This window comes from Ceratotherium simum, chromosome 6, assembly GCF_057802395.1.
Source record: "Ceratotherium simum simum isolate JZ-2026a chromosome 6, ASM5780239v1, whole genome shotgun sequence".
Taxonomy (NCBI): Eukaryota; Metazoa; Chordata; class Mammalia; order Perissodactyla; family Rhinocerotidae; genus Ceratotherium; species Ceratotherium simum.
In genome coordinates, this window is record NC_141905.1 from 16,482,676 (window position 1) to 16,508,190 (window position 25,515).

The window sequence follows — 25,515 nt, forward strand, 5'->3', positions numbered from 1 at the left end:
TATAATATTTGAAGAGATTTAGATTCATAATATGGCAAATGTATTTTGTCCTGTAAATTTTTGGTCTTTTTTGATGAACAGGTAATTTTGTAAAATATTGACTTGTTTTCTGTCCAAATTGCTAATTCTTTGCTTATTATAATTTTAGAAAGTATGGTAGATGAGTACATATTTCACTGAAAAATGTGTTTTTGCTAACTCAGCCTGTAAATTTAGTCATTGAAAAGATACTGTGTATCTTCCTTGTACCAGACATGGTTCTAGGTATTGAGGATACAGCAGTGCACATAACAAGAGTTCTTACCCTTGTGGAGTTTACTTTATATTAGGGTAGACACACATTAGGCAAAAAAAATGTGAGAAGTGCTAGGAAAAGAAATAAAGCAGAATCAGAGTAAGAGGTTAGAGTGACAGGGTGTTACCTTAGATTAGATGTAATGAAGGGCTTGTTTGAGGAGATGACATTTAAGCATCATGTGAAACAAGTGATACAGTGAGCCTTTCAGTTATCTGGAGAAGAGCATTCCAGGCACAAAATACAAGTGCAAAGGCCCTGAGGAGAAATGTGTTTGGCCTGTTTGACCTTGGCATATTTAAGGAACAGGAAGAAGGCCTTTAGGGCTGGAGTGGTAGGAGATGCGACTAGACAGGTCACAAGGGCCAGTACAATGTAGGGCCTTTTTGCCCATGGTAAGGATTTAGAATAAAATCTGAGTGTATTAGGAAGTCATTGAGGGTCTTGAGTAAGAGAGTGAAATGATCTGATATACATTTTCAAAAAAGAGCAGTAACTACTGTGTAGAGAACAGACTGTAGGGGAGCAAGAGTGGAAGTAGGGAGATCAGTTGTAAGGCTACCAAGTTGGTTCTGGTGAGAGATGGTGGTGGACCAGGTGTGAGAAGTGGTTGTATTGAAAGTTCAGGTGGGGGGCCGGCCCGGTGGCGCAAGCGGTTGAGATCGCGCGCTCTGCTGTGGCGGCCCGAGGTTCGCTGGTTCAGATCCCGGGCGTGCACCGACGCACATGCTGTGGCGGCGTCCCATATAAAGTGGAAGAAGATGGGCGCGGATGTTAGCCCAGGGCCAGTCTTCCTCAGCAAAAAAAGAGGAGGATTGGCAGATGTTAGCATGGGGCTGATCTCCTCACACACACACAAAAAAAGAAAGTTCAGGTGATAGAATGTGAATGGATTCAATGTGAGCTAAAAGTTCTGCTTGCTGCTACTTACAGATGATGAGCCCCCCCCCGCTTTAAAAAATCTTTTTGCTGTGATTAATTGTTAGATGGGATTTTTAGAACTGAGTACAACCAAGAAGGCATTCCCAACTCTTAGTCTTCCCTTATTAGTGAGCAGTGAACACTGAGCTGAGCCGTCCTTTCTGGTTTGTTTGGTTTTTTTTTTGGTTTTAGTTTTGAATTTTAGAAAATGAGATAAAATTCACCCTTTAATTTAAAGTGTACAATTCAATATTTCTTTGTATTTTCACAAGATTGTGCATCCATCACTACTATGTAACTCTAGGACATTTTCATCTTCCAGAAAAGAAACCCTGTACCCATTAGCAGTCACTCCCTGTTCTCCCTTCCCTCTCCTGGCAATCACTAATCTCCTTTCTCTCTCTAAGAATTTGCCTATTCTGGACATTTCCTATCAATGGAATCATACAATATGTGACCTTTTGAATCTGACTTCTTTCACTTAGAAGAATATTTTCAAGGTTCATTCAATTTGTAGCATTTGTCAGTACTTCATTCCTTTTTATTGCTCAATAATATTCCATTTTACGGATATACCACATTCATTAATCCATGTTAGTTGTTGGACATGTGAATTATTTCTACTGTTTGCCTGTTATGAATAATGCTGCTATTAGCATTTGTATACAAGCTTTTGTGTGAACATATATTTTCAGTTTTCTTGGATTCTAGGAGTGGACCTTTCAGTTTTTAGAGTAGTAATACTACCTGTGGTAACTGTTGAGAGCTGAGTGTTTGTTTAACTTCAGATGTTTTGTGTCATTGTGGCAAGTGGCCACCAAGGAGTTGGACATTTTAAAAATTCAACTTTTATTGTGAGCTTATGTGTTAGTCTCCATTCTTGTTAGTTAGGATATATCTGTGAACAAAACAGGTGGAAAGTCCTGGCCCTGTAGATCTTACATTTTAAGGTTGAGGGGACAGACAAATAAGAATAAACATAATAAATAAATTATCTGGTTTGTTAGGTGGTAAGTAGTATGGAAATAAGAGGAGGACTGGGTAAGGAGGATAGAGAATGGGGAGTTGGGGCAGGTTGTAGTATTAAATAAGGTAGTCTAGTAAGTTTTATTGAGAAGACATTTGCACAAATACAGTAATCCCCCCTTATCTGCAGGGAATATGTTCCAAGACCTTCAGTGGATGCCTGAAACCACAGATGGTACTGAACCCTATATGCTATGTTTTTTCTTATGCATACATACCTGTGATAAAGTTTAATTTATAAATTAGGCACAGTAAGAGATGAACAAAAATAACTTATAAAATAGAACAAATAATATACTGTAATAAAAGTTATGTGAGTGTGGTCTCTCTCTCAAAATATCTTATTTTGCTGTACTCACCCTTCTTCTTAGGATGATGTCAGATGATACAATACCTATGTGATGAGATGAAGTGAGGTGAATGATATAGCCTTAGGCTACTGTTGATATTCTGATGATACATCAGAGGGAGGCTTATCAAGCCAGGACAGTATCTATGGTTGGATGTCTAGAACGGACAATGTCAGTGGTTGGGGATCTAATAAAAGGATGATTTGTGGGACAGAGCGAGGTGGTGCAAGATTTCATCACACTACTCAGAACAGTGTGCAATTTAAAACTTAAGAATTGTTTATTTCTGGAATTTTTCATTTAATATTTTCAGACTTGCAGTTGACCATGGGTAACTGAAACCATGGAAAGCAAAACTACGGATAAGGGGGGCTACCGTACTTGACAGAGGATGTGAGGGAATTAGTCATGTGGCCTCAAAGACAGGTCGACATGTTCAGTGAACTGCACAGAGGCCAAGGTGACTGGAGTGGAGTAAGGAAGGAAGAGAACGAGAGGGGATGGGATCAGACAGGTAAAGGGGACACAGGTTGGGGGCCGAGCAGATCAGATCAGATCACCTAGGACCTTGAAGGCCTTTGTAAGGATTTTGGCTTTCACTCTGAAATAGGGAGCAACTGTGGGTTTTGAACAGAGGAGTGATGCAGTCTCATTACAGAGGGGCAAATTTTCATTATACTTTTAAAGGATCACTGATTGGTGTGTTAAAAAACAGGTTATAGGCAAGTTTAAGATCGAAGCTAGCCAGTTAGGAAGCTGTTTTTTTTGTGTGTGTGTGAGGAAGATTGGCCCTAAACTAACATCTGTTGCTAATCTTCCCCCCGTTTATTTTTTGCTTGAGGAAGATTGGCCCTGAGCTAACATCTGTGCCAGTCTTCCTCTAGTTTGTATGTGGGTCACTGCCACAGTATGGCTTGATGAGTGATGTGGGTCCACGCCTGGGATCTGAACCCACAAACCCTGGGCCGCTGCAGCAGAGTGCGCCGAACTTAACCACTATGCCACCGGGCCGGCCCCAGGAAGCTATTTTAGTAAAGGATGATGGTGGGATGGTGGCTGCCACAGTGAGAGAGGTGAGGAGTGGTCAGATTGCAGATGTCTTTTGAAAGTAGAGCCAAAAGGAGTTCCTGTCAGATTGAATATAGAGAAAAGAGAGTCCAAGAAGACATCAAGATTTTTTGGCCGAATAACTGGAAAACTGGGGTTTAGAATGAAGTTAGGGTTGCGTAATTTTTGGAAATAAGCATTTATATTTTATATTTGTGAAAAATACTAACTGGTGTATTGCTCTGTGAAATGTGTCTATAAACAAACTACAATGTGCTATATTAATTTTTTAGTAATAGATAGATTTAAAAGAGTTGCAAACTTTTATTCTTGACGAATTATTTAAAGACAGGACTCTTGCTGCCTTCCTTTTGGTGTCACAGAACAAAGATGTTTCTACATTCATGAGAAATATGCAGTAGTATTCTGTGTAACATGACAACCACAGTAAGCAGTGGAAACCATAGTCACATTAATTCTTTTGATATTAAATGTTGCAGATTGTAGAAGGTGTGGATTTTGATAAGACGTACTGCAAATAGAATTATTTCAAATTTATATTGATTACCTATGTTTAAAGCATCACTTTTAGCTTGTATCTTAATTTGAATATAAAAGACAGGAAAATATTAAAGAAAATGTGTCAAAATTCCTTTCTTTTCCGTTGGGCTTCCTTTACACCTAATGGGCATTGAATGAAACATAAGCTGTAACTAGCTTTTGTTCCCAAGATGATTGAAATATTTTCATTTAATTACTTTACATCAAAATAAGACAATATATTTGTTACCTTTTAAACTACTAAGCAGTATGTTTAACTTGATTTTAAAAGAGAACTTTTGTTGTAAAAATGATTACATTTGTGTTTTTTTAGGAGTGCAGGAAATCTTGACATTCAAGTTTTCCATGAAGATAATGTGTTTCTAGAAATCTGATAATTTTCATACTAAGATTAGAGACAGCACTCAGATTTGGGGAGGAAAAAATGAGTTTATAAAAGTATATAAACAGGGCCGGCCCCGTGGCTTAGCGGTTAAGTGTGCATGCTCCGCTGCTGGCAGCCTGGGTTCAGATTCCAGGTGCACACCGACTCACCGCTTCTCCAGCCATGCTGAGGCCGCGTCCCACATACAGCAACTAGAAGGATGTGCGACTATGACACACAACTATTTACTGGGGCTTTGGGGAAAAAAAAAATAGGAGGAGTATTGGCAATAGATGTTAGCTCAGAGCCGGTCTTCCTCAGCAAAAAGAGGAGGATTACCATGGATGTTAGCTCAGGGCTGATCTTCCTCACAAAAAAAAAAAGTATATAAACAGTTTACTAGAAAATAAAAGACAGATTTACTAGAGTCATCTTATAGAGACAGAGAAACCAAACTTCGTGTTCACCTTACTATACTAATGGTCATATTTTAGGCTGGTTAATAGAAAGAAGGGACAAAATAAAAGAGGCAAAAAAGAGGGAAAGTTTTAAAACAACAATAAACAACACTTGTCTTACTCTGAGCATAGTTTTCAGTATTCCCTAATTAATACTAGCTCATACTCTACTCAGAAGTTCCAAATATGGACTTCGAGATTGCGATAAATCGTCTCCCCGGAGTTTTGTGCAGAATTTCATGTAGCCACACACTTCTCTGGGGAGAGGAGCCATAGCTTTCATCGGCTTCTCGATGGAACTCACAATACAAAATATTAAGAAACACAGCTCTATAGTATCATCTGTTAGCTGTTCTGCAGCTAATCATTTTAATAGAAATAGTTGTTTGCACATCCTTCTGCTCTTACCATTAGAGAAGCAGGTAATCAACTGGTCACTACTCATTTTATTTTCTAATTTTCTTTTTGTTTGAATCACTGTACAATCAGAAAAGAGTTTTTCTTTTCTTTTCTTTCTTTATTGTTTCTGAAATGTTAGCATTTACATGAAATGCGTATATAGCTTTAAATGCCTTTTTGAATTTCTAAGAAGAATCTGAATTTTTTCAATTATAATTATAAGTAAATAGCCTTTGATTCATAAAAACATTTCATAAAATAATTTTAAAAGGTTGCTCTGAAAATCTGGAAGTGTAGTTTTTAGGACACTGAGTATTATTTATGAAACTATTTATTATAGAAGTTAGTGTATGTTTGTGCTTAACCTTTCCCACATTCAGTTATTTGCCTAATGGGGTCATCGGTGGCAAGGATAATATCTAACTGTGAATAACCAGATGTACTTAGCTTAAGGATACAGTTAAGAGATAAGTATAAAATTCCACATTATTCTGCCTGATATGAGTGTCTTTCCAGCTTAACAGTGGTGTTGGCAGTCAGGTGGTAGAGAGGTTCTCTGGGCCATTATGGTTTGTAAGGAAGAAAATCTTACAGAAAATAGTGTATGTATCACTTTTAAATTATAAATTTAGCTATCATCAGTTAAGAGAATAATAATTCTGTATATAGTTTTATACTATTAAAATGTGTCAGATTACAGTATATTTTGGACAGTGGGTTGGATACTTTATATAGACTTTTATTTGTGCCATTTTCTTTTAATTTATAGAAGGATTTGGCAGTGTGACTTAACTCGAGGATATCTCAAGTCCTGTGTCAGGGTTTTAACAAGTAGAAGAGTGCTATCTCCTAATTTGATAATTTTGCAGGGCATAATTGCTTATGAGAGCATAGTCATTGATAACTTTAATAAGTTTCATTGAAAAATCACACTTTTTTTATCATTTACTTTAATAGCACAAATGAAGATTATAAACTATAAACCTTTGAGCAAATGGCATTTAAAGAAAAGATTCACTTTACTGGTAGTAAAAATTATACTTGAATATGACTATAAAAACCATCTTTGTTTAGTTAAAGTGCCCAATAAACAGTGTAGCTTAGTGATTAAGAGCGTATGGTTTGCCAAGAGAGATTTTATTCCCAGTACTGTCTCTTTCTGTTCTTTACTTGGCTATTGAAGTTTGGGTCAAGTTATTTATTTTTGAAATGAAAGTAAACATAATTTCATTTTTTTGCAAAATAGAGATAATGATAGTTACCTTACAAGGTTGTCTAAGTACTAAATGAAATAACATTTAAAATGCTTTATACTGTGCTTGGCATAGTTCTGAGCTGTCAGTATGTGGTAGCTGTATTATTCCAGTAAAAGCCTGTCACTTTTTTTTTTTTTAATTTATTTTTTTATTTTTTTTCCCCCAAAGCCCCAGTAGATAGTTGTATATCATAGCTGCACATCCTTCTAGTTGCTATATGTGGGATGCGGCCTCAGCATGGCCAGAGAAGCGGTGCGTCGGTTCATGCCCGGGATCCGAACCCGGGCTGCCAGCAGCGGAGCGCGTTCACTTAACCGCTCAGCCATGGGGCCGGCCCAAGCCTGTGTCACTTTTATTGAATCGGCACTCTCCTGCTTACGAAGGTGTGGGCAGTTTTCTTAAACTTTCTGAGAAGGTTGGTGTCCTTTCCTTGTCTAAAATGAGGAGTGGTTGTAGTATTTAACTCATGGAGTGACTAAATGTAATAATAGGATCTACTACATAGTAAGTTGCCAATAAATTGTAGCTATTATTATTAGTTATAGGGAAAGAATGAGCAAACTCTTGGAAATTTAAATAGGCTTTCAGGGTGACATAGTGACTCTAGGCTTTTTTAATTTAAAAGTTGATTTGGAAGTTTGGGGGGAAAATTGCCGTTGTGTCATTAAGATTAAAACCTGTTACTTTTGTCTTTATGAAATCCTTAAAAACAGAATGTTTAATGGAAAGTGAAAACCAGACTTCTATATTCTAAGAACTCTTTGCTCATATTTCAAACCTTTATTTATCCCAGCCCTTCTTGATGCAGAAGCTTCTCTTAGTAAATACCATACTTATCCTCTCTTCTAATTTGCTGCTGGCTTGCCCAGATGGGATTCTTTCAAGGGAAAAGTAAATTTTACTTCCAAGCCTAGAGGGTTGTTACTGGATTAGGTGAACCACTGGAGATATTTATTTGCTGGGTAAGCATCCACCTCTAGCCTTGCTTATGTAGAGCAAAAATTTTTTTCTTTTCTTGATCAGGTCACTGTTCTGATGTGGCAAGTAGTCACCTGAAGCTAGTCTAGCATCCAGAGCCTATGGGGGTGGGGCAAATGAGCGCTGGGGCCCTGCCAAGCCTAAAAGTCTCTACTCTAGAGAGGAGTAAGAGGAAAGCCAAACAGGCTTGAAGACAGAGGAGCTACTATTGTTGTCCAAGTTTAAATGAGGCAGCTTGGCTTATGCCTATTTGGGAGGTTTTTAAAAATTTAGCTTTTCATATTTTCAGTTTTATCTTGATATGGATATCTCACCAAAGACCCATTTCTGTTTTTTATCTGAATATCTTTGGTGAAAGTTGTGTTCAGTGATTTTTAAAAAAGTTATTTAGTGTCAGAGGGCTTTTGACACATAGTAAGTCACCTCATTTTGCTTTGCCCCAACTTGGAGACATATTCTTCTAAACTAGTTCTATTCCTAGCAAAATTAAAGAAGTTTTTATTATAAAAGCAATACAAGTTTGCTGTAAATATTAAAAATTACAGAAATATGTACAGTAAACAGTAAAAGTTATTACCTTCTCCAGTCTCACTTCCCGTTAGCAACTTGAGTTAACAGTTTGGGGTATATTCTTCTGTACCTTTTCCTTTGCACATATAAACTTACATATGAGTATTTATTTTATGTTTGGTTTTGTAAAAATGGGCTTATACCATACATATTGTTCTGTAACTTTTTTTTCATCCTTCTGTATCAGTACGTAACAGATCTATGCCATTCTTTTTTGATGGCTTTAGCAAGATTTTATTTGCGTTCAATATGCTATTTTTTGTACTACCAAATGATTTATATAGGGCACCACTGTGTTTCTTTAAGTTTGGGCAGATATGTAGAGGCCTCACATGCAGCAGTGTTTAGCATTTAGTAGGTATTCAGTAAGTATTGTTAATTTATTTGAATATCTAGTACTACTAGGTGGTGAATAGCCCCAGTTATCTGTAACATTGGCCCTATAGATTATTACTATAGCTACTAACTATTAATGAAATCTAATTGCATAAGATTGCTATTAAAAGGTAAGCTGTGAGCGTTGGAGGGAGCATTCCTTGTGCTATATGGCTCCTTCTAAGCTACTGCTGTTCTTGGGATCCCTAAGTAGCATTTATTAGAAAGATGAATTTGGGGAAAGATCGCTGTAGGCAGTGAGCCCAGCAGATGCTTAGGGTCAGCATATGTGGTTTATAAAGGATTTTTTAACACTACAATTATAATGTTTTTAAATGGCACATTATGTTTTTAAAGTTTCATAATCATTCGTTATTTCCTATAACATCCCTTTGAGGCAGGTCAGCAGCATTTTTCCTTTTTTATGGTTGAAGAAGCAGATGCAAAGATGTTGAGTGATTTGCCCGTAGGCACACATTAAACTGATGGCAGAATCTGTTCTCTTGTTAGTAAACTGAATCGTGCTGCCTCTCTGCTAGTTATAAGTGAGTAATAAAGTTGTTGCCATTTAGTGACCTTTTGACAGCTTTATGGAGTACTAAGTGTAGTTTGGAAACCTTTTACCTACTTTCTTTATTGAAAGAAAACAGTTGTGTGTGTGTGTGTGTGTGTGTGAGGAAGATCAGCCTCGAGCTAACATCTGATGCCGATCCTCCTCTTTTTTTGCTGAGGAAGATTGGCCCTGAGCTAACATCTGTGCCCACCTTCCTCTACTTAATATGGGACGCTGCCACAGCATGGCATGACAAGCAGTGCGTCAGTGCGCGCCTGGGATCCGAACCGGCGAACCCTGGGCCGCTGAAGTGGAGCGCGCGCATCCAACTGCTTGCGCCACTGGGCTGGCCAGAAAACAGTTTTAAAGCTAGAATTTACCTGCATCACAGTATTAAATATTTTATGTAAATTTACCCTATTCTCTTAAAAAATAGAAGAAATCATGTTAAAATATATTAAAAAAAACTACAGTGGACTTAGTTCTGGGAGAACCGTTACTAGCTTGAAAATTATTGTACTGTAGTATTGTAAATTAGAGAAAAACAGTACAAGGCTTTGAAGAGTTAATATTTTCAAGCAGGAGAAAAATGAATCCTCAGGTTATATTGCCACAAGTAATTTTGAATGGAAACACTGTGTCCCATAGACCCAGTAGAGACTTTCAAAGATCAACGGCCTTGTGAATTTAGACCCCAACCATTGTGCCAAGTGACAATATAAAAGGTTATCTAGACTAAAAAAGTATCTACAATCTGGGTGGCATCCCTTAAGTTATAAGTTTACTTGTCCATTGGAAACATTCTCTGTTTACTTTTGGACTTGATTGTATTATTCCATTCCCTTTCCCCTAGTATAATTATTATTTTTTCTATATGTGCTGCCTTTTTTCCTCCCAGTTGAAAAGAATTCTAACTGTAATCTTTCTGTGTTGATAGAGGGAGGATAGAGAGTTTTCAAGTAATAGGCAACTATATATAGAGCCTGAAAATTATATACTCAATTTTGGAGTGTTAGGACAGATGTTTTGACATGAGTACAAGTCTGTGATGATAAATAATGGTTAATCCTCTTGTACTTTGGTAATTAGCACAATCCTATAGTTTAGTAAACATGTAATTTCTAAATACGTCTTTTACGATTATAGTCATATCCCATTTATTCCAAAGTCAAACTAACTTATCAGTTTTATCTTGTTCTGAAATAGTATTAAAATATTTATCATACAACCTGTGCCCTGGTCATGTTCTTTATGTCATCATCAAATTCATCATTATTTTTATTATCATATGATAATTTTGCTACTACTTATTTAGTGCTTAATATGTCAGATTTTAGACATTTTAAAATTTAATTCTCAAAAAAAATGCTGAGAGGAACAAAGGAATACAGTCATGTACCACATAATGACGTTTCAGTCAATGACGGACTGCATATATGACAGTGGTCCCATAAGATTAGTACCATATAGACTAGGTGTGTAGTAGGCTATACCGTCTAGGTTTGTTCTCTGTGATGTTCGCATAACCACAAAATCGCCTAACAGTGAATTTCTCATAACATATCCTTGTCATTAAGTGACATGTGTGTATGTCCCTGTTTTATAGATGAAAAAATCAAGGCTGAGAGAGTTATGTAATTGACCTAAATTCATGCCACTAGTAAGTGGCAAAGCTAGAATTTAAACCTAAGCTACTCCAAACCAGAGTTCTTACTAATACTGTTCTGCCTCTTATTTAACATACATATCTTTACTTGGCTATCTAGTTTCCTTAGTCCACAATGATTTAGAAGTATCAAATTCTGAGTGAGTTGTGAAAGTGTGTATGTGTGTTTATGTTTATGTGTACATATAAGTTTATTGAGAGAGGAATTTTGAAGTGGCCATAGTGAGAGCTGGAATCAGATACTGAAGGAATAGGAGACACTTTAAAAACTAAGACACGTAAATGTATTCTTGTTTAGTATTACTTTCAATTTTCAAATGTGGATCTTGAATTATCAAGCTTTTACTATGTTGCATATCTTTGTGGAACAAGGGAAGCAGAAGGATTTAGAGAGTTCTGTTAAATTTTCATAAAAAGTAAGATTTTGTTCTGGAAGGTGTAAACTTTGCTTTATTTAAAAAATTAACTTCTGTGGAATACATCCTTCTTCCTTGATGGTGGGCAAATAATTTGCTACGTTTTTAAAGGAAATTTTTAAAGTCAGGATTAATTATTTAATTTTTTTTTCGGAGTCAAAAAACTATAATGTAAGGGCCGGCCCCGTGGTTTAGCGGTTAAGTGCACGTGCTCCGCTGCTGGTGGCCTGGGTTTGGATCCTGGGCGCGCACCGACGCACTGCTTCTCCGGCCATGCTGAGGCCGCGTCCCACATACAGCAACTAGAAGAATGTGCAGCTATGACGTACAACTATCTACTGGGGCTTTGGGGGGGAAAAATAAATAAATAAATAAAATTATAAAAAAAAAAAAAACTATAATGTAAGAGTATACAAGTTGAATTTTGAGCCACTGAATGGGACAGAGGTTTTTATAAGCAAATCATTGCTAAATTTTACTATATGCCTACTACCTATGTTCTTAACTAACCATTCAGCAAATCTTGCAGACTGGTGACAGATTTAGGCCCTATATTTGTTTCCTATTGATGCTGTAACAAGTTGTCACAAATTTAGAGGCTTAAAACAACACAAACGTATTATTTTACAGTTCTGGAGGTCAGAAGTCCAAAATGGATCTCACTGGACTGCATTCTTCCTGCAGGTTCTAGGGGAGAATCTGTTTCCTTGCCTTTTCTAGCCTATAGAGGCTGCACACATTCTTTTGCTTGTGGCCTCTTTTCCATCTTCAAAGCCAGCAGCCTAGTATCTTCAGATCTCTCTGACTGGGACACTACCTCTTCCACTTATGTTAGGACTCTTGTGATTGCGTTGGGCCCATCCAAATAATCCAGGATAATCTTCCCATTTCAAAGTCAGTTGATTAGCAACCTTAATTTCATCTGCAGCCTTAATTGCTCCTTGCTGTTGAACAACATTTTCACAGCTTCTGTGGGTTAGGATATGGATATCTTTGGGGAGGCTAGTATTCTGCCTACCACAGGCTTTTTAGTTTAGCAAAATCATTTAGCCTTTTAGGCTTTTCTGTAAAATGAGATTAATATTTATTGTTTACCACAAAGGAATTTTATGAAAATGGAAATTATATGGCAGTGCAGACAGACCATGCATAGAATACACTTTGAATTATTAACAGATGCTTTCTGGTTGATCTTATCTGTTAGGTAGATGTTTGGGGATAGGTAGTCTCCAAGGTAACCAGTGGGCTTGGTTAGCTCCACTCTGGCAGTTAAGGTTGGCCTCTGGAAGCAGAACAAGATGTCAGTGACTCAAACACTTCTCCGAGAGTGAGGCTTCACTGCTGCTGCTTACTTTTCATTTGACTGGTATAAAGGCAGGTTTTTGTTTTTAGAATTAAGTCTCTCCAGACCTTTGCATGTTGAGGATAGTGATAACTTATAGCACAGTGTTGAAAAAATAGATGAGTGCTTAATTCTAATTTGTTTGATGATTTGAATCTGTTTTAGTCTAAAAGATACAACGCATTTTTTAAGCAGTGGTCTTTTTTCTACTTTCTATGAGTTTTCAAAGGACTACTATGAGGGCCGGCCCCGTGGCTTAGCGGTTAAGTGCGCGCGCTCCGCTGCTGGCGGCCCGGATTCGGATCCCGGGCGCGCACCGACGTACCGCTTCTCCGGCCATGCTGAGGCCGCGTCCCACATACATACATCAACTAGAAGGATGCGCAGCTATGACATAACAACTATCTACTGGGGCTTTGGGGGGAAAAATAAATAAATAAAATCTTTAAAAAAAAAACAAAGGACTACTATGATTATTAAGGAGGGCCTTTAGTAATTATAGTTTTAAATCATATTATTTTGTAAGTGCTTGGTTGATATTCTTTTTTGAAGAATAAACTTGTAGTTTATTGAAGTTAAACTTGGAGAATTGCTGTTTTTAATGTTGTGATTTCTTAATTTTTCTTTGAGCCACCTTTTTACATGGTTAACTCAAAGTCTTTGAACTCTCAAAACCGTGGTGCTGTGAGGCAGGATTCACAGAGTGAAGGAGTACATGGTGGAAATGACTGTTAGAAAACTCTTGCCAAAGGAAATTTTAGGGGCAAACGTATGTTGTCTTTATTATTCCTATCTCCGTGTTAAAATTTGGGGTATGCTGCTCTAGAATAAATTTAGCAAAGCATTTCTAAGTGAACATTCACTAGGTTATCTTGTAGATATTATAAATGGAAAGAGAGGTCTGCTAATTGTCTTATTATATACCTGCTTCAAGTAAGTAATTGATTGTGATTTTCTCAGTTCTGTGGATGGAAAAAATTGTTTCTTTCCAGATTGCATTATCATGTATTTCTTTGCACATGTAACTGCTGGTTGTAAGTTACAATGTGTCTAAAGATTGAGTTGTAACTGGTGATTTGGTTCTCGTAGCATGGTTCACCTAGGATTCTCTGACTCTAGGATGTCTTTCCTGATTCTGACCCTTCTCTCCTTTGTGCTATCACCATACTACTCTGTACATATTTCTAGCAGTATACCTATAGCACTCTAATGACAGGCAGTAAATACTGGACAACTGTTTATTTTCGTAAATGCATCAGTACAAAAAGAGTTTCATAAAGTTCTTTGTGCCCTGAGTTGTAAACTTATGCTCTCAAAGTTTCTGTTTTACGTATATCAAATATTTTGTACAGAGTTCCTTAGAATGTAGATATATGAGTGATTTAAATTTGATAGTACGTATGGTACTATGTTCAAGTTATCTAACTCTTTAAAAATTAACTCTCAGTACCTCATTTTAATGGAGGTGATAAATTCAAGTGTCACTGTTTATTGTCAGACTTCATCAGAAGTGTATTAGAAGCAAAAGAGGATGTAAATTCAGGATGTGCTGTCGCTCGCCTCGTCACCCTAACAATAGAAAGATAATATAGTGGAATGGATTTGTTAGGTTTAAACTTGCTCTGCCTCTTAACTAGCTGCATGACTTTAGGCAGTTTATTTCTTTGAACCTTATTTTCAGCATATAAAAAATGAGGAGAATAATATTTACTTCATTGTTTTGTTATGAATTAAATAAGATGATACATGCAAAATACTAATTACCGTGTTTGGTTTATAAGTGCCAAAAAATAATAACTGTAATATATTGTAAGGTAGGGGGAAGGCTCCTTTTACTAATGTTTTCAAATTACCAATTGCTGATGGTTTAGGATATGTACTTAGTATGGTTAGTGTGCATTGCATTATGATAAAATAGAGTGCTTATTACCTGTGCACTTAGTTATTGGTAGCCAAATTTATATAGTTTTGGTTAATCTTTGTTCTTGGAGCCCCCAATTTTTTTTTTTTGTCCTGGTTCATTTTTTCCCCCCATAATGTTTAATAAAAAAGAGAATTGAATGGGAACTTTCCACTGGAAAATAACTGTTTTGGGGGCAGTGTCTTTAATAAGGTAAAATTCAAAAATGTAAATTTAGGGTGGGCATTAGTAGAGCCTCAGTGACTAAGAATACGAACTTTCAAATCAGACTGAATCCTAATCCTGGCACTCGTGTTTACTGATTTGTGACCTTGAGGGGGGGATGACTTAAGCCTCTATGATGCTTAATTTAAAATCTTTGAAATGAGGATAATGATAAAACCTACCTCCTACTTCAGAAGGATTGAATGAGATAATCCATGTAAAGCATTTAGCATGGTGTCTAATATTGGTGAACAACAGCTGTTAATTATTGTTATTAATAATGATAAATAGGAGAAGGGATAAGTAGTGGGGCAGGTATTCTGATGCTAGGGTTTATTACTTAGAGCAGCGTTGTCAGTAGGAATATAATGTAAGCCATTTGTAATTTTAAGTTTTCTAGTAGCTGCATTAAAAAAAGGTAAAATTCGCTTTAACTTGTGATATGTCAAGTTAAATGAAATGTTAATATTGTCATTTTAATGTGTAATCAATATGAAATTATTAATGAGATAGTTTACTTTCTTTTTCACACTGTATCTTTGAAAATCTGGTCTGTAGTTTACACTTACAGCACATCTTAATTTAGACACTAAATTTTCATTGAAGATACTTGATCTGTGTTTAGAGTCCATAAAATTTACAGTTGAAAAAGATGACTCACATATCCCAGTTATTCTAAACATACATAAAAGTTTTCTGGTAACCGAATTGAATATTAGTTTTTAAGTTAAAATTAAAATTAATTAAAATTAAAAAATTTTTTATAGTAGCCACATTGCAAGTGCCCCTATGGCTGGTGTCTCCTCATCAGCATAAGTATGGAGGCTCTTTCTCCCATCTTCCTCCCTCTTCTTAAAGTTGTTTTATGGTGCTTATGGTGCTTGAAATTTTGTCATTTCTGTTCTTCTTGTTTACATAAGGTCTTGCTATCTTTTATTTAAATAACTCCATACACTTGTTAAGTTCTGGCATTTCTTGATGTAAAGAGAATAAATTTTTTACTTTAGTTTCCTATGTATTCTTAGGTATTTTTCTTTGATGGGGTTGCATTTTAAAATAGTTAATTTTTCCAATAATTAAAAACTTTTTTTGTTTAAAAATACTCTTGTTAAAATACATCTAAATATTCCATAGATGTTATCTGTCATTTGCTAGGTATTTTTGTTGTTGTTAAAATTACATTTACATGTTAAACTTCATATATACAGCCCATTTACTTTTTATCTCATTTGACTTAGATAATGAATTATTTGATTTGATTATTGATACATAATTTATTTTTACACTTGGATCTTTTTTGAGGATACTTGTTAAAGGAAAATTTAAGTGATTTAAAATTATAAAGCCTCGGGGCCGGCCCAGAGGGATAGCGGTTAAGTTTGCGCACTCCACTTGAGTGGCCAGGTGTTTGTGGGTTCGCGTTCTGGGCGCAGACGTACACAGCGCTCATCAAACCCTGCTGTGGCGGTGTCCCACATAACAAAATAGAAGAAGATTGGTACCGATGTTAGCTCGGGGACAATCTTCCTCAAGCAAAAAGAGGAAGATTGGCAACAGATGTTAGGTCAGGGCCGATCTTCCTCACCAAAAAAAATAAATAAATAAAATAAAATGACAAAACCTCTGGTTTTATTTCAAATTTTAGGATTTATTTCCTTAATAGTATAATATTTATGTTTAAATTGAAACAGAAACTTAGAGACCACAGTATACTCTAGGTAGTCTATACACATTTAAGAAAATATCATAAATGAAACTTATGCATAGACAATTTAAACCTAAGCCTAAGAGATTAGTTTGCCTTTAAAAATATTTAAAATAAGCCTATGAAGGGGAGGAGGAAGAACATCTATCACTGAAGAATAACATTTATTTAAAATGTATTGTGGCTGTCCCTTCTTTCTCCTGCAAGGCATCTTTAATGTAGAACAAACTACAGTAATAATAGTAGTAATAAAAAATAATGACAGCCAGTGTTTATTGAGTACTTTGTATGTGTTATGTCTTCTTTTAAGCACAGATATCTCATTTAATCTTCATGACAACACTATGAGATAGATACTTTTATTATCCCTGTTTATAGATAAGGAATAAGAGGCTAGAGAAAATAGTAGAGCATGGATTTGGACTTAGTCCAACTCCAGAGTTTGCCTTAATAACCACATCACTTCCTTATTAGTTGCTGGATAGAGTGAAAAAGCAAAGGGAAGTGTTTTTTTCCCCTTAGTAGTTTTTCTGGGTTTCTTTTATGAAAGAGCTGGGGTAGAGTGATGTGGGGGGTGGAGGGGGACACTGTTTCAGCCATTTATTTGGATATTGAAGAACAGGACTTAATATTTAAATTCCTTCTGGGATGTGAAAAAGGTACTCAGTAGAGCCACATTTTTTTCCACTCCCAGGTTCTTTGTATCATATATTCAAAAACTGTAGGAACTCTAAAGACTCTTCTGCCAGTCCTAAATGAAGCCTTAGAATCCTTTGCAAGATAGCACTTTAGGCAGCTGCCGCATATGGATAAGAATTATGAATTCAAACTCTGGTGTAGACCAAACTGCTCACTTGGATCTCCTGACTCGTAATCCAGTGTTCCTTTCCATTATATCCCAGAGAACTATTTTACTTCTAAACCAGTGCCACGATTCAGATGTCCTTAAATGGCAAAGTTAAACAGTGATAGACAAGAAGTGTTTCTACGAGTAAATAACTCTCAGTGTCTGGTGTTAATTTTTGACTAGGCTGAACTCTCAGCATTTTTTATTTGTTATTAGGATATCAAACCTCTGGATAATTTTAAAAACACAGTTTATCCCCTAGAAGAACACTAAAAAGCTTCTTTTTTTTTTTAAAGATTTTATTTATTTATTTTTTCCCCCAAAGCCCCAGTAGATAGTTGTGTGTCATAGCTGCACATCCTTCTAGTTGCTGTATGTGGGACGCGGCCTCAGCATGGCCGGAGAAGCAGCGCGTCGGTGCGCACCCGGGATCCGAACCCGGGTCGCCAGCAGTGGAGCACGCTCACTTAACCACCAAGCCACGGGGCCGGCCCTGAAAAGCTTCTTATGTATATGAATTTGGATTCGGTTCAGACTTTAAGGTGGCTTTAGAAAGTACAATGAAAGATTCATAAGACTGCAGTTTTTAATGAATGAAATGCCTCTGTATGTGGATCAAAGCCAGCTTTTATGACAAACATTAACAGTGTGGTTTAGTTCCCCATGTCCACGCCCTTTAAGTTATAACTTAAATTGTCCTGATTGCAGTATTAGCTGTGATTAAGTGTTGACGAAACAAATATAGGGTCCTAATTAAGTACAATGAAGATCTCAAATAAAATTGAAGTAAAATGAAGCAGTATACTTCCTAAGCACCAAACTGCTAAACAAATATTTAACCAGTCTAGTGGATAAGCACAGTGACTGTTTATAATGCAGGTAGTAATTTTTATATATATTTAATGTGGTGTGGTAATTGGTTTTTAGATTAATGTAAATATATTACTTGAAATATAAATTTTTTTTTAACTTTTGGAAAATTCAATGATATTCAAATTCTGGAGACTCAAAGTAATAAAAATAGATGATTAGAGATGAATACGCTTCAGGGAAACAAACATGCTGGTGATATACAGCTTTAAAACTTTATTGTGGAAAATTGAAACATACGAGAATGAAGTTCAGTGAATTCCCACATACTTATCACCTAGCTTCAGCAGTTGTCCCCATTTTGCCATTCTTGTTTTATCTATTTCACTCTGCTGCTCCTCCTTCTCTCCCCCTACCGCCGTGTAGCATTTTAAAGCAAATCCCAGATACCATTTCACCTATATTATTTTGTCTGTCATTTCACCATTATCTTTTTCCAAAGCATGACCACAGTGCCATTGTAACAATTAATAATATTAACAATAATTCCTTAAAGCCATCCTATAGTTAGAACATGTTCAAATTTCTCTGATTGTCTCAAAAATGTCTTTTACAATTGGATTGTTTACATTAGGATCCAAAGCAAGTCCTCAGATTGCAATTGAAAGATAGGTCTCCTAAGCCTAGTTTCTTATTCTATAAAGTCGTCTCCCTTTTCATGCCATTTATTTGATGAAGGAACCATGTCGTTTAACCTGTAGAATTTCCCACATTCTGTATTTGGCTTGTTGCATCTTTGTGATTTTGTTTAACCCCTGTATTTCCTGGAAACTGGTAATTAATTCTAGAGGCTTTTTTGGTGAGCATACTTCATACAAGGTTCTGTATTTCTGTTATATGTCATTGGGAGGCACATGATATTAGGTTGATTCACTTTTAGTATTGCTAAGATTGGGCAGTGGTTTTAGATGTTGTCAGCCTTATCTATCTGTTATAAAATTCCTATCAACTTGCACTCAGTGGTTTTAGCAGCCACTAATGAGTATTGCTTGATCCGTTTTAAAAGGATTGCAGAATGGTTTTCTAATTATATCACTTCTACTACATTTATTAGTTGAAATTCTTCTATAGACTTAGTGACTCTTAAATACAGAAATGCAGGGTAAATGATTATTTTCTCTCTCACTTTGCTGGTTTTTAGAATAGTGAGTTGGTGCCCTGGGAACCGCCTAAAATGACCAGTGAAGTGTTTTTGTTTTAGTTTTTTTAGTATCATGGATTTTAATGTATTGTACGTATTTTAATCCATTGTGGTTGCTGTTTTTGATATTTCACTTGTCTCATCTTTGGCCAGTTGGAGTCCCTTCAAACGGATTCCTGTGTTCTTTGGAATATGATCCCATTAGTTTTTGATAACTTTCTTACTTTGTGGCACAAGGGAGCTCAGGTTCATCTTGTACATTTCCTGCCACAGACCGGGAATCAGATATTTATTTCTACAAGGAGCCCTGGTTTCCTCAAGTGGGAAACAGTGTTGAGAGATGACAATCAGGGTGTTAGGGGTGTTCGTTGCTACTTGTTTCATTATTGCTGTTAGGTTTTTTTAGTGTTTAGACCCGGGAAATAAGGTGGATTTTTTTGTTTTTTTTTTTATTTTATAATTTTTTATTTATGTATTTTTCCCCCTAAAGCCCCAGTAGATAGTTGTATGTCATAGATGCACATCCCTCTAGTTGCTGTACGTGGGACGCGGCCTCAGCATGGCCGGAGAAGCCGTGTGTCGGTGTGCGCCTAGGATCCGAACCCGGGCTACCAGCAGCGGAGCGCGCGCACTTAACCGCTAGGCCACAGGGCCGGCCCTGTTTGTTTGTTTTTAAAGAGAAAAATAAGTGATGACTTTATACTGATATTTCCAATTCCTGTGAAAAATTAGTTTTGATTTAACTTTTTTATATTTGCATATTTTTTATTTTATGCTAAAAATCTTGGTTCTTAACAATATTAACATATATTACATATAAGTTTTGAAGTAATACCAGTGTTATTAATAATAATAAGACTAATGCAATTTAAGATTAACAATATTAACATATTACATATAAGTTTTGAAGTAATACCGGTGTTATTAGTAATAAGACTAATGCAATTTAAGATTAACAATATTAATACATATTACACATAAGATTTGAAGTAATACCAGTGTTATTGGTAATAATAAGACTAATTAATGCAATTTAAGATTCCTTTGAGTTTCTTTTGTCCTTAGGCTATATTCCACTATGTTTATAAGAACAGAATACTTATTTTAAAGTGACTTGAAATAATTACTCCTATGTGCTTATCCTACCAACTTGATAAATAGGTCATTTACTTCATTTTGTTTTTTATTTTTAGGGATTACTGTCTTTTCCTTTTTAATTTTTTTGATGCAAAATATTTACATGGTTTCAGAGTGTTAGGGGCATTTTTAAAACGATGCAACTGGTCGGCATATCATCCTTCGTCCCATATTCTATCACTAACTAAAGAAATGATGTATTATTTTACCATATATTTTTATTTAAAATTTAATTTATGCTTGCATGAGGTTTTTTGTTTTTTGGTGAGGAAGGTTAGCCCTGGGCTAACATCCATGCCCATCTTCCTCTACTTTATATGTGAGATGCCTGCCACAGCATGGCTTGATAAGCAGTGCATAGGTCTATGCCTGGGATCCCAACCTGCGAACCCCGGGCCACCGAAGCAGAGTGTGTGAACTTAACCACTGTGCCACCAGACCAGCCCCCTTACAGGAGTTTTTTGAGGTTCAGATTTAGAAGTTCAGTGTAAATTTTTCAAGTCACCACCAGCTGGTTACTAGATGGCAGTAAATAGTTCTTGTTTATATATTGCTTTTTAGAATTTCAGATATTTTACTGGGTTTTGAAAGTATTGCATGTCATTAGAAGGCAGGTGGAACTATAATTGCTTAAAAGTTGTGATTGTGATATCTGCAGATAATCAATAAATATTCCCTGTAATTCCACCACCCCTCATCAGTTAATAGCTGTTTAAAGATGTTTTGCAGGCTGATAAATTCAAAATATGACATAGAGTCGAAATTCCAGAATATGTGGCTCAAATTTGCCAGACACTAGGCACTTTTCCTGGTGCAGGAGAAAGAAGGAATCTTTTCCTAAAAGTCTGTTGTATGTATAGTTTTGCTTAATGCCTAGCTACCATGGAAATAGATGTCAGAATCAGCTATTGAGTAGTAGGTAAACTGGCTGTACTCCTGTCTCAGGTTGCTAGACTTTATTTGGCCCTATCTTTCTCTCTTCCTTCCTCTTTTTTTCTTTTCTTTCAGTATCTGTGATTTTTAGGATGTTCTCTATAGTAAAACTCAAAGGTGACTTACCTAGGTTTGGGCAGTGGTTTGCTTTTGCTTACATTTGTGCTATCTAGATAAGTAAGATGTTTTGCCTCACAGATTTCTGAATTGACAATTTGTTTTTTTAATTCTTATTAGTTTAATATAGTTAAGGGGTATAGACTGGTGTATAGATGATCTTTTCTTTCTTTTTTTAACAGCTTTATTGAAGTAGGCACATTGAATTGTTAATGCTTCTTAGAGGAGATCTGGAACAAGCTGATAATAGTGATTGTCTCTAGAGGGTGAAAGTATAGAAAATTTTTAGTGTCTACTTTGTGCAGTTATGATGTTTGATTTTTTTATTAGCAAGTACCGCTTTATTAATTATAAAAATTTTCCACTTTAAAAAATTTATGTTAGTGATCAAGAATTCAAATGTAGAAAAAACTAAGGGAGAAAAAGTAGAAATTCTCTCTTGTAGCATGTATACTTTTGGCCTTGACTCTGACATTTAATTATGTGATGTTGATTCTTAGTTATTGTATTTAGGTACTAAGGATAACACTACCTATGTCATGGTGTTGTTATGAGATTAACTGGGATAATATTACTCACGCGTAATGCCTGGCACGTGGTGAGCGATCAGTAGAATAGGAGCTCTGGCCTGTGTAGAGCCCTGTAGGTTTTGGGAGGGGTGGTATAGATATATAGACATGAGGAGTGTACTGTATCGTGGGATCTTAGAAGAGCTTTGTATTCATTTGAGCCTACAGCCTTCCCTTTCTTCTTGACTGTTTAGTTCTGCTTCAGCTTTTCTCTGCTGTAAGTATATTCTCAGAAGGCTCATTTCCAGTTTTTCTGCCCAGCAGAGACTTTAGAGTCCAATTTGTACCTGTTCTGTTACTGTTACCTACAAACAGATGTATAAATTTTATCTTGCCCAGTAAAAATTCAAAAAGTCAAAGTTTCAAGTTTTATGTATATCCTGGATGAGTATACTTCCCCAACCTCAAATGGAGTCACGTGATTTTAAAAAAGGATTTTTTTTGTGCTTCTTTCTGATGTCACTGTAGATACAACCTGGAAAATTTGGAATTTCCAAGAGCCTTTATTGGTACATAAATCGATAACATTAGAATTGAATATTTGAAACTGACATTGTTCCCAGAATATTCAGGATGCAAGCTTTCTGTAGGCATATTCAACTCTTTACAAAAGCAGACTCTTGGGGGCAATCAGGATGATTGCAAAATTATATTGAATATAATATGTAATGAAATGTGAAAGTAGACAACTTACATTAGAGGATATATCTGTATTGTTGAAGACCAAATATCTATTTTTTAATTTGAATTTTCAGACTGTTAAAACACATCTGAAAAGTTAAAAAAGATATAATGGAATATAGTAAAAAACCTTTCCCACTTTTCCTCTCCATTCTTTGAGTCTCCCTTCTTTCTGCACAGATAATTACTGTCGTTTCTTGTGTATCATTCCAGTGTTATTTGTGCATAGAAAAGAAACACAAGCTTGCCTTCTTATTTCTCTTTTTTACCTTCCAGTTTTTAAATCATACATACTGTTCTGCACTTTTCAGTTCTGTTAGCACATCTGGGAGATGTTTCTGCATCAGTACATAGAGAATGCCCTCATTTGTGTATGATTTTAACAACTTTTTTGAGGTACAATTTTTACACCAAAAAATTAAGCCATTATAAATATAAAAATCAATGATTTTTAAATAGATGTATAGGGTTGTGTGTCCATCACCACAATCCAGTTTTAGAACATTTTTATCACCTTTAAAGAGTTTGCTCCTACCCATCTGTAGTCAGTCCTCACTCTCATCTTCAGCACCAGGCGACCCCAGATCTCATTTGTTTTTGCAGGTCAATGCTAGTTGGTTTTATGGATGTAATATAATTTATTTAACCACTTCCCTATTTTTGGACGCTTGGGTTGTTGTTGACCTTTTGCTTTTACAAACAGTTCTGAGATGAGGTAACTTTGTATGTATGTTATTTCATATATGTGCAAGAGTATCTGTAGGGTAAATTCCCAAAAGTAAGGTTACTGGTTAAAGAGTATATATGCGTTTTTGATTTTGATAATTATTGCCAATTTTTTCCCCGTAGAGGTTGTATGGATTTACATTCTCCCCAGCAACATGATTGCTTGCTTTCCCAAACCTTACCAGCCAAGTATGTTACCAGACTTCTGAACTTTTGCCATTCTGATAGTGAAATGGTGTCTTGGAGTAGTTTTTATTTGCATTTCTCTTATGAGTTTGAATATCTTCTCGTATGTTGAAGAACCACTTGTGTTTTTTTTGTTTTTTGTTTTTTTTCGTGAGGGAGATCGGCCCAGAGCTAACATCCGTGCTAACCCTCCTCTTTTTGCTGAGGAAGACCGGCTCTGAGCTAACATCTATTGCCAATCCTCCTCCTTTTTTTCCCCAAAGCCCCAGTAGGTAGTTGTATGTCATAGTTGCAATCCTTCTAGTTGCTGTATGTGGGATGCGGCCTCAGCATGGCCGGAGAAGCGGTGTGTCGGTGTGCGCCCAGGATCCAAACCCCGGGCCGCCAGTAGTGGAGTGCACACACTTAACTGCTAAGCCACCGGGCCGGCCCGAAGAACCACTTGTATTTCTTTTTATGTCGACTACTTCTTCCTACAGTATGTCCATTTTTCTATTGAATGGTTAGTCTTTTTAAAAATTATTAATTTCTAGATGTTCTTTAGATATGAGAGATTAGCTCTTTGTTAGTGATACAGATTACAAATAATTATTTTATTTATTTATGTTTATTATTATTATTATTATTTTTGGTGAGGAAGATTGGCCCTTCCTCTTTTTGCTGGAGGAAGATTGTTGCTAAGCTAACATCTATGCCAGTCTTCCTCTATTTTGTATGTGGGATGCCACCACAGTGTTGCATACTGAGGGGTGTGTCAGTCTGCGCCCGGGATGCGAACCCCGGGCCGCCGAAGCAGAGTCTGCACACTTAACCACTGCACCACTGGGCTGGCCCCACAAATAATTTTTTTAGAGTTTGTCATTTATATTTGTATTTGCTTGCTTTGTGTAGTTTTTTTTTTTTTTTTTGCCATGCAGAGTCTTTTTATGGTTAAATTTATCAATATTTTCTTTTATGGCTTCTGAACTTTGAGGTACTCTACTATTTAAAGTAAGACGTATGTTGAATATCCTTCCAAGGTCATAGTCATTATCACTTTGAATTAAATATAGCCAGATCTGCTGACTTGCATCTGTGGTGAATACCTTTGAACATATGTTATCTCACACATGTACAAGTATATCTGTTGGATGAATTTTGGTATATATTCCTGGGGCTAGGGATGTATATGTTTTTAATTTTTATAATTACCATCAAACTGAATACATGTATCCTCCAAGACTGTTAAGATGTTGCATAGCTGATAACTGGTGAAGAAATTAATGGTGATTTGTGTTCAAGATGCCAGATTGTTAAACTCCTCCAGTACTATAAAAGCTTTGGTTGAAAATAGAACACATAGCTATAAATAAGAATCTTCCTTTTTCATTATATATTGGTCTTCAAGGCACCAGAATTATATTTTAGAAATTCTTGGATAATTTGCATTATCTCTTAAAATAAAAAATGTATATATTCTTTGTTTTCCCTCTTGACATCTACCCTAGAGCGACACTTATACAGGAGCACAAGGAAGCATGTATGAATTTGTTTATTGAAGGCTTGTTTATAATAGTGAAAACTGGAAACCATTTGATATCATTAGTAGAGGAGAAGCTAAGCAAATCATGGTAAATTCCTACAATGGTTGTACCACAGAAATAATTTGATAGTGTTTACTGATTGGAAAGCTCTCAAAAACATTTTTTGAGTGGAAAATAAAAGTTGAAAGACAATGTATTAAATGTAGTACCAATTCTGTACAGATGTATTCACAGAAATGCTATGTATGGATACATATGCATGTATATAAATGGAAAAGTCTGGAAAAAAATCTGGAAGGACATATGCCAAAATGATATTACCAATGGAAAGGGGTTGAGATTGGGTATGGTAGTTTAGGACTTTAATGTTTTATTATT

General features: G+C 36.0%; 1 protein-coding gene across 4 annotated transcripts in view; it reads left to right on the forward strand.

The window, feature by feature from the left end:
* ARID4B (AT-rich interaction domain 4B) overlaps positions 1–25,515 on the forward strand; it is a 147,523-nt gene that overhangs the window by 5,458 nt on the left and 116,550 nt on the right. The window lies entirely within an intron of this gene.